Source organism: Pseudopipra pipra, unplaced genomic scaffold, assembly GCF_036250125.1.
Source record: "Pseudopipra pipra isolate bDixPip1 unplaced genomic scaffold, bDixPip1.hap1 HAP1_SCAFFOLD_115, whole genome shotgun sequence".
Taxonomy (NCBI): Eukaryota; Metazoa; Chordata; class Aves; order Passeriformes; family Pipridae; genus Pseudopipra; species Pseudopipra pipra.
Window position 1 is genome coordinate 74,197 of NW_026990594.1, and position 8,878 is coordinate 83,074.

Genomic DNA, 8,878 nt, shown 5'->3' on the forward strand with positions numbered 1-8,878 from the left:
AGGTGCCCCTCCTGTACATCCAAGATGGCTTGGCGTCCCCGGCTCTCGGAAAGATAAGTGCGGGGCAAAGAGCCAGAGAGGGGTTGGGAGTGGGTGCGTGTGCCTGGCCTGGAGGGATTTTTGACATGAGTCCGGTGCACGGGGTATCCTGTGCCAGGTTATTTGGACTCATGAAAGGAAGGACTTGCTTTTTGTCTTGGGATTCACGTGTGCCGGGCAGAGCAGTTGCGGTCTGTGTCCCGTCCTTTGTCTGGTGCGTGTTTTGTGTCACGTGGTGTGTGTGGTCACAGGTAGGGGATGTGTCACTTGGGGTCAGCCTGGAGCTGCTCTGCCCTGCTCCGTGGATCAGTGGGTAGATGGAATATGGCTCGGAGTCTGACATCAACATGTCAGTTCCCTTAGACAGTGGAGCCGATGGCTGTCCAGTCTGTGAGCAGGATGGTCTTGCGATGCCCTGCTGGGGGGTCTAGAGTCCCGGCTAGGTAGAGTAGCAAAGATTGTGTAGGGTTTAGAGGTTTTTGGCTTTGGTTGTGAGCAGTCCCTAAATGTTTGAGAGCTGAGTGTTTGAGCCTTTGGGCATTTCATTTGCAGGGGCGGTCTTGGGAGCAGCTGAAGAGAGAGGAGCCTTGTAGGTGAGTTGGGGAGGCAGCAGGAGGAGCGGGGATCCACTGCAGCTTTAGAGATGCCCTCTAATTTTGTCTCTCGCTCACTCAGGTATCCCAGAAGATGACAGCCGCACTGTCCGAGTCCGGTGAGAGCCAGCGACACGAGGACCTGCCTCGCTGAGAGTGAGTAGAGGGATCGTGGGGGCTGGGGCCACGTGCCACGCTAGTCAGATCTGGAGTCTGGTTTTCTTTCTCGCAGTTGACTGCTAGTAGTGTGACGATGGCAGGAACCCCTGAGGCAGCCCAGGTGCCCCTCCTGTGCATCCAAGATGGCTTGGCGTCCCCGGCTCTGGGAAAGATAAGTGCGGGGCAAAGAGCCAGAGAGGGGTTGGGAGTGGGGGTGCAAGTGTGTGCCTGGCCTGGAGGGATTTTTGACATGAGTCCGGTGCACGGGGTATCCTGTGCCAGGTTATTTGGACTCATGAAAGGAAGGACTTGCTTTTTCTCTTGGGATTCACGTGTGCCGGGCAGAGCAGTTGCGGTCTGTGTCCCGTCCTTTGTCTGGTGCGTGTTTTTTTGTCACGTGGTGTGTGTGGTCACAGGTAGGGGATGTGTCACTTGGGGTCAGCCTGGACCTGCTCTGCCCTGCTCCGTGGATCAGTGGGTAGATGGAATATGGCTGGGAGTCTGACATCAACATGTCAGTTCCCTTAGACAGTGGAGCCGATGGCTGTCCAGTCTGTGAGCAGGATGGTCTTGCGATGCCCTGCTGGGGGGTCTAGAGTCCCGGCTAGGTAGAGTAGCAAAGAGTGTGTAGGGTTTAGAGGTTTTTGGCTTTGGTTGTGAGCAGTCCCTAAATGTTTGAGAGCTGAGTGTTTGAGCATTTGGCCATTTCATTTGCAGGGGCGGTCTTGGGAGCAGCTGAAGAGAGAGGAGCCTTGTAGGTGAGTTGGGGAGGCAGCAGGAGGAGCGGGGATCCACTGCAGCTTTAGAGATGCCCTCTAATTTTGTCTCTCGCTCACTCAGGTATCCCAGAAGATGACAGCACCTTGTCCAACTGTGGTCAGAGCCAGCGACACGAGGACCTGCCTCGTTGAGAGTGAGTAGAGGGATCGTGGGGGCTGGGGCCACGTGCCACGCTAGTCAGATCTGGAGTGTGGTTTTCTTTCTCGCAGTTGACTGGTAGTAGTGTGACGATGGCGGGAACCCCTGAGGCAGCCCAGGTGCCCCTCCTGTGCATCCAAGGTGGCTTGGCATCCCCGGCTCTCGGAAAGATAAGTGCGGGGCAAAGAGCCAGAGAGGGGTTGGGAGTGGGTGCGTGTGCCTGGCCTGGAGGGATTTTTGACATGAGTCCGGTGCACGGGGTATGCTGTGCCAGGTTATTTGGACTCATGAAAGGAAGGACTTGCTTTTTCTCTTGGGATTCCCGTGTGCCGGGCAGAGCAGTTGCGGTCTGTGTCCCGTCCTTTGTCTGGTGCGTGTTTTTTTGTCACGTGGTGTGTGTGGTCACAGGTAGGGGATGTGTCACTTGGGGTCAGCCTGGACCTGCTCTGCCCTGCTCCGTGGATCAGTGGGTAGATGGAATATGGCTGGGAGTCTGACATCAAGATGTCAGTTCCCTTAGAGAGTGGAGCCGATGGCTGTCCAGTGTGTGAGCAGGATGGTCTTGCGATGCCCTGCTGGGGGGTCTAGAGTCCCGGCTAGGTAGAGTAGCAAAGATTGTGTAGGGTTTAGAGGTTTTTGGCTTTGGTTGTGAGCAGTCCCTAAATGTTTGAGAGCTGAGTGTTTGAGCCTTTGGGCATTTCATTTGCAGGGGCGGTCTTGGGAGCAGCTGAAGAGAGAGGAGCCTTGTAGGTGAGTTGGGGAGGCAGCAGGAGGAGCGGGGATCCACTGCAGCTTTAGAGATGCCCTCTAATTTTGTCTCTCGCTCACTCAGGTATCCCAGAAGATGACAGCCGCAGTGTCCGAGTCCGGTGAGAGCCAGCGACACGAGGACCTGCCTCGTTGAGAGTGAGTAGAGGGATCGTGGGGGCTGGGGCCACGTGCCACGCTAGTCAGATCTGGAGTCTGGTTTTCTTTCTCGCAGTTGACTGCTAGTAGTGTGACGATGGCAGGAACCCCTGAGGCAGCCCAGGTGCCCCTCCTGTGCATCCAAGATGGCTTGGCGGCCCGGCTCTGGGAAAGATAAGTGCGGGGCAAAGAGCCAGAGAGGGGTTGGGAGTGAGGGTGCAAGTGTGTGCCTGGCCTGGAGGGATTTTTGACATGAGTCCGGTGCACGGGGTATCCTGTGCCAGGTTATTTGGACTCATGAAAGGAAGGACTTGCTTTTTCTCTTGGGATTCCCGTGTGCCGGGCAGAGCAGTTGCGGTCTGTGTCCCGTCCTTTGTCTGGTGCGTGTTTTTTTGTCACGTGGTGTGTGTGGTCACAGGTAGGGGATGTGTCACTTGGGGTCAGCCTGGACCTGCTCTGCCCTGCTGCGTGGATCAGTGGGTAGATGGAATATGGCTGGGAGTCTGAGATCAAGATGTCAGTTCCCTTAGACAGTGGAGCCGATGGCTGTCCAGTGTGTGAGCAGGATGGTCTTGCGATGCCCTGCTGGGGAGTCTAGAGTCCTGGCTAGGTAGAGTAGCAAAGATTGTGTAGGGTTTAGAGGTTTTTGGCTTTGGTTGTGAGCAGTCCCTAAATGTTTGAGAGCTGAGTGTTTGAGCATTTGGCCATTTCATTTGCAGGGGCGGTCTTGGGAGCAGCTGAAGAGAGAGGAGCCTTGTAGGTGAGTTGGGGAGGCAGCAGGAGGAGCGGGGATCCACTGCAGCTTTAGAGATGCCCTCTAATTTTGTCTCTCGCTCACTCAGGTATCCCAGAAGATGACAGCCGCAGTGTCCGAGTCCGGTGAGAGCCAGCGACACGAGGACCTGCCTCGTTGAGAGTGAGTAGAGGGATCGTGGGGGCTGGGGCCACGTGCCACGCTAGTCAGATCTGGAGTCTGGTTTTCTTTCTCGCAGTTGACTGCTAGTAGTGTGACGATGGCAGGAACCCCTGAGGCAGCCCAGGTGCCCCTCCTGTGCATCCAAGATGGCTTGGCGTCCCCGGCTCTGGGAAAGATAAGTGCGGGGCAAAGAGCCAGAGAGGGGTTGGGAGTGGGTGCAAGTGTGTGCCTGGCCTGGAGGGATTTTTGACATGAGTCCGGTGCACGGGGTATGCTGTGCCAGGTTATTTGGACTCATGAAAGGAAGGACTTGCTTTTTCTCTTGGGATTCACGTGTGCCGGGCAGAGCAGTTGCGGTCTGTGTCCCGTCCTTTGTCTGGTGCGTGTTTTTTTGTCACGTGGTGTGTGTGGTCACAGGTAGGGGATGTGTCACTTGGGGTCAGCCTGGAGCTGCTCTGCCCTGCTGCGTGGATCGGTGGGTAGATGGAATATGGCTGGGAGTCTGACATCAAGATGTCAGTTCCCTTAGACAGTGGAGCCGATGGCTGTCCAGTGTGTGAGCAGGATGGTCTTGCGATGCCCTGCTGGGGGGTCTAGAGTCCCGGCTAGGTAGAGTAGCAAAGATTGTGTAGGGTTTAGAGGTTTTTGGCTTTGGTTGTGAGCAGTCCCTAAATGTTTGAGAGCTGAGTGTTTGAGCATTTGGCCATTTCATTTGCAGGGGCGGTCTTGGGAGCAGCTGAAGAGAGAGGAGCCTTGTAGGTGAGTTGGGGAGGCAGCAGGAGGAGCGGGGATCCACTGCAGCTTTAGAGATGCCCTCTAATTTTGTCTCTCGCTCACTCAGGTATCCCAGAAGATGACAGCCGCAGTGTCCGAGTCCGGTGAGAGCCAGCGACACGAGGACCTGCCTCGTTGAGAGTGAGTAGAGGGATCGTGGGGGCTGGGGCCACGTGCCACGCTAGTCAGATCTGGAGTCTGGTTTTCTTTCTCGCAGTTGACTGCTAGTAGTGTGACGATGGCAGGAACCCCTGAGGCAGCCCAGGTGCCCCTCCTGTGCATCCAAGATGGCTTGGCGTCCCCGGCTCTCAGAAAGATAAATGCTACTCCTCCCAGAGCTTTTATACTGTGTGGCATTTGGCTCCTCCCTTTCCCTCGGGCCTCATGGGAAGGTGTGTGGGCATGGCCAGGGGTATATTAACCCCAGCCTTTGCCTGAGGAAGTCATTCAGCAGCTGGGCTTCAATGGGGTAAGAGCTCTCCCCTTCTTTCAATGACTGGGACTTCTCAAGCTATTCTTGCTTTATTGAAGCATCAGCTTTGGCATCCAAAGAAGCAGAGCTGTATATGGCAATGAAGAGGATTACACTCAAATGCAAGGTTCTTAAATTTACCAATTTTGTGTCCTGTGTTGGTAAGGTGCTCTTGTAATTTGTTATCTTTTTTTCTTTTTCTTAGGAGCCTTGCATCTTTTGGGATCTCCTGACCATCTCAACTGCAGTTTGGCATTTTTTCGCCAGTGTTATTCTGCCCTGAGGTGAAGCTGCTCTGTGTTGAAGATGCTACAGACACCCAGGTTTGCAAGTAGTCAGTGGGGGGTTACAGCCCAGAGATGGAAGGAGGGCTGGGGTGTCAGCTTAGGAATTGCCAGGAGTGTTTTGAAGGTAGTATGGGTGGAAAGCAGTGTCCAGGAGCCCCCTAAATATCTGTGAAGGCACCCACTGACTTTTCAGATGTGCCACTTAAGTTTTCCTCTCGTTCACCCAGATATTCTGCGTGATTACAGCTGCAGTCTTTGGCTGCAGTCAGTGACCCTGGGTGGTTTGCCTAAAGAGGAGGGAGACTCTGAGCTCTCCCCATCCATCTGGGTGACTTTGGTTAGGGTTTCTTTACCGTGTCAGGGGAACAGGGTGTAAAGCAGAGTTGAACAGAACAGAGGCCAGAGGAACAGAGCAAGAAGGTGGGTGGTCACCTGACATCAGCCCAAAGATGTGGCTTCTGGCTCCACGTTTACTCACTGCGTTAAGGATTTTCTTGTTTTGGTTTGGTTTTTCTTTGTTTTCAGCTGCAGAGCCCTCAGCCTAGGAGGCTCTAGGCACCGGAGGGGAGGTGATCCGGGTGAGTACCTGTGAGCAAGGTGAGCATTGACTCCAGGACAGAACTAGATGGTCTTTTACAGGTGTTGTGGTGAATCTGTGCACATACTTTGTTTCTTGTGTTTTCCAGGGGTTCTGCCACCTTCTAACAGACAGTCCAGTGCTTCGGGGACCCTGTCGGTAAGAGGTCACTGTGGAGGAGAGGTAGGTAGGAACTCCCACAGGAAAGCCATCCTTTCAGGCAGTACCTCAGTCTGTACATTTGCCTTTGGCTTTTTTACTTTGCAAAGAACGTGTGCAGCCTCAGAGGGCTGGAGCCACCTGCCAATTAGGTTTGATGGTCTTCAGCTGTCCTTGTGAGTAATCTCCTAGTACTACGAGGGTCATCAATTAAGGCTCAACCTCTTCCAGTTGTAGGTGCCATCCAGCCTGCCTTTGGCAATGGAGGAGCCTTCAGGTTGAGTCGGGGAGGTAGGGAGGAGGTGCTGAGTGTTTCAGAGACACCACGTAACTTTTTTTCCCTCACTCCCCCAGGTACGGCACACGGTGACGGCAGCAGCCTCTGACTCGAGTTGGAGCCAGTGGCCCGAGAACCTCTCAGCTCAGGGGAGGGTGAGTAGCCAATTGCAGGGTTATCTCCCAGTGCTGCCCAACTCTTGTGTCAGTTTCGCTTTTCTTTCTCATAGCGACCGAGTCAGGGATCACAGGACCCTCTGAGCCAGCCGGGCGTCCTTCCTTCGTGGCAAAGGTGGATTCACATCCCCGCCTATGGGAAAGATAAGTGGAGGACTATCACCTGGAGAGGGGATGGGAGCTGGGTCCAGTTTTATGGTTAGGAGGGAGGGATTTTCAAATTAACATAGGGGAAAGGGTCTGCCCTAAGAGGCCCTTGGCACACATAGGAGGAGCAGTTTACTTTTCATCACTGGAGTAGGATGTGCAGGGCAGAGTCGTTCAGGTCTGTGTCGTGTCCTTTGTCCAGTCTGTGTTTTGTGTCTTACAATTCACAATCACAATTCAAAATTGTTGCACCACAGCACTTGTCCAGAAATGTGCCACTGGAGTTTGTGTTTGGCCTGGAACTGCTCTGCCCTGCAGTGTAGACTTGAGGATAGGTGGAGTAGGAAGGAGACTTCACAGGTAACCTGTGATAGGCTCAGCCACTCAGGGCAGCAGTTCTCCGGTCCTCCTGGAGGCAGCCCCTGCCTGCAGTGTGAGTGCAGTCACGAGAGCGGGCTTTTCTGGAGACGATGGGAGTGGTACGGCAGGGCCTTTCAGTTAGGTCAGTGTTTGTTTGTGCAGGTTGTCTTCAGACCCCAGATGGCTTGTCTAAAGAGAAATTAGAATTGCACAGCAGTTAAGGTCCCTCCATTTATATGGCTGACTTGGCTAACTCATTTCTTTGCAGTGTCAGAGGGACTGGATGTAAAGCAGAGATGTAAAACAGAAGAGGCTGGAGGAGGACAGTCAGAAGGTGGCTTCTCATGTGAGGTCAGAGCCAAGACATGACTTTTGGCCCTAGGTTTACTTGACCATTTGGATGGTTTGGTGGCTTAGTTTTGTGGCTTTGGGTTTTTTTTAAGATTGTGGAGCCCTCGTCCCAGCAGACGATAGGCACCAGAGGGAAGGTGAGCCTGGTGAGCAAGGTGAGCAGTGACTGCAGGAGACAACTAGCTGCTCTTTTGTAGGCAGGGTACTTGTGGTGAATCTACGTACATACTTGGTTTTTTGTTTTCCAGGCAATGCACCAACTTCTAACGTGCAGTCCAACGTGACAGGGACCCTGCCTGTAAGAAGTCACGGTCAAGGGGTGTCAGACAGAAACTGCCATGGGAGCAGCAAACTCTTGGGCAGTATCTCAGTACTCACACTTGCCTCTGGGTTTTTTTGCAGGAGACGTACACAGCCTCACAGGGCTGAAGCCAACTCACAGTGACGTGACGAACACGGTTTGGTCCCCTCGAGCAGCCCTTGTAGGTGATCTCCGAGTATTAAAGGGATCAGCAATGAAGCATTGAGCTTTTTCGATTGCAGGTGCCATCTGGCTAACCTTTGGGAGCAGATGAGCATTGGAGGTGAGTCGGGGAGGCAGCAGGAGGAGTGGGGATCATGGGGGCTGGGGCCACGTGCCACGCTAGTCAGATCTGGAGTCTGGTTTTCTTTCTCGCAGTTGACTGCTAGTAGTGTGACGATGGCAGGAACCCCTGAGGCAGCCCAGGTGCCCCTCCTGTGCATCCAAGATGGCTTGGCATCCCTGGCTCTGGGAAAGATAAGTGCGGGGCAAAGAGCCAGAGAGACCCATTTCTCGTTATTGACTTGCAATAACCTCGTCACCGCAGGAACCACCTCACGATGGGGCGACTGTTTGAGCTGCAATGTGCGAGGTTTTAAAGGTTGAGCTACAAGTCTCTAACTTTTAGTGGGAGCTATGCTATCCGGACACCTTTTGAGAGCGTCCGGGCATTGGACGTTTGTCGGGGAGGCTATTCTCCTAATTTCAAATGTCTTAGGCTCCTCTCCTGATTTTAATTTTTTTACGCTCCTCTCCTGATTTTAAGTTTTTTAGGCTCCTCTCCTGATTTTAAGTTTTTTAGGCTCCTCTCCTGATTTTAAGTTTTTTAGGCTCCTCTCCTGATTTTAAGTTTTTTAGGCTCCTCTCCTGATTTTAAGTTTTTTAGGCTCCTCTCCTGATTTTAAGTTTTTTAGGCTCCTCTCCTGATTTTTATTCTCTTAGGCTCCTCTCCTGATTTTAATTTTTTTAGGCTCCACTCCTGATTTTAATTTTTTTAGGCTCCTCTCCTGATTTTAATTTTTTTAGGCTCCTCTCCTGATTTTTATTCTCTTAGGCTCCTCTCCTGATTTTTATTCTCTTAGGCTCCTCTGCTGATTTTTATTCTCTTAGGCTCCTCTCCTGATTTTTATTCTCTTAGGCTCCTCTCCTGATTTTTATTCTCTTAGGCTCCTCTCCTGATTTTTATTCTCTTAGGCTCCTCTCCTGATTTTAAGTTTTTTAGGCTCCTCTCCTGATTTTAAGTTTTTTAGGCTCCTCTCCTGATTTTTATTCTCTTAGGCTCCTCTCCTGATTTTAAGTTTTTTAGGCTCCTCTCCTGATTTTTAGTCTCTTAGGCTCCTCTCCTGATTTTTAGTCTCTTAGGCTCCTCTCCTGATTTTAATTTTTTTAGGCTCCTCTCCTGATTTTAAGTTTTTTAGGCTCCTCTCCTGATTTTAAGTTGTTTAGGCTCTTCTCCTGATTTTAAG

General features: G+C 52.5%; 1 long non-coding RNA gene across 1 annotated transcript; it reads left to right on the top strand.

Annotated features, from left to right (window-relative positions):
* Nucleotides 1-5,909: 5,909 nt before the first annotated feature.
* On the top strand, nucleotides 5,910-6,730 carry LOC135407971 (uncharacterized). Its single transcript, XR_010427119.1, has 3 exons — nucleotides 5,910-5,976; nucleotides 6,155-6,232; nucleotides 6,307-6,730. It is a non-coding gene; the product is annotated as an uncharacterized LOC135407971 (long non-coding RNA).
* The last annotated feature ends 2,148 nt before the right edge of the window (nucleotides 6,731-8,878 follow it).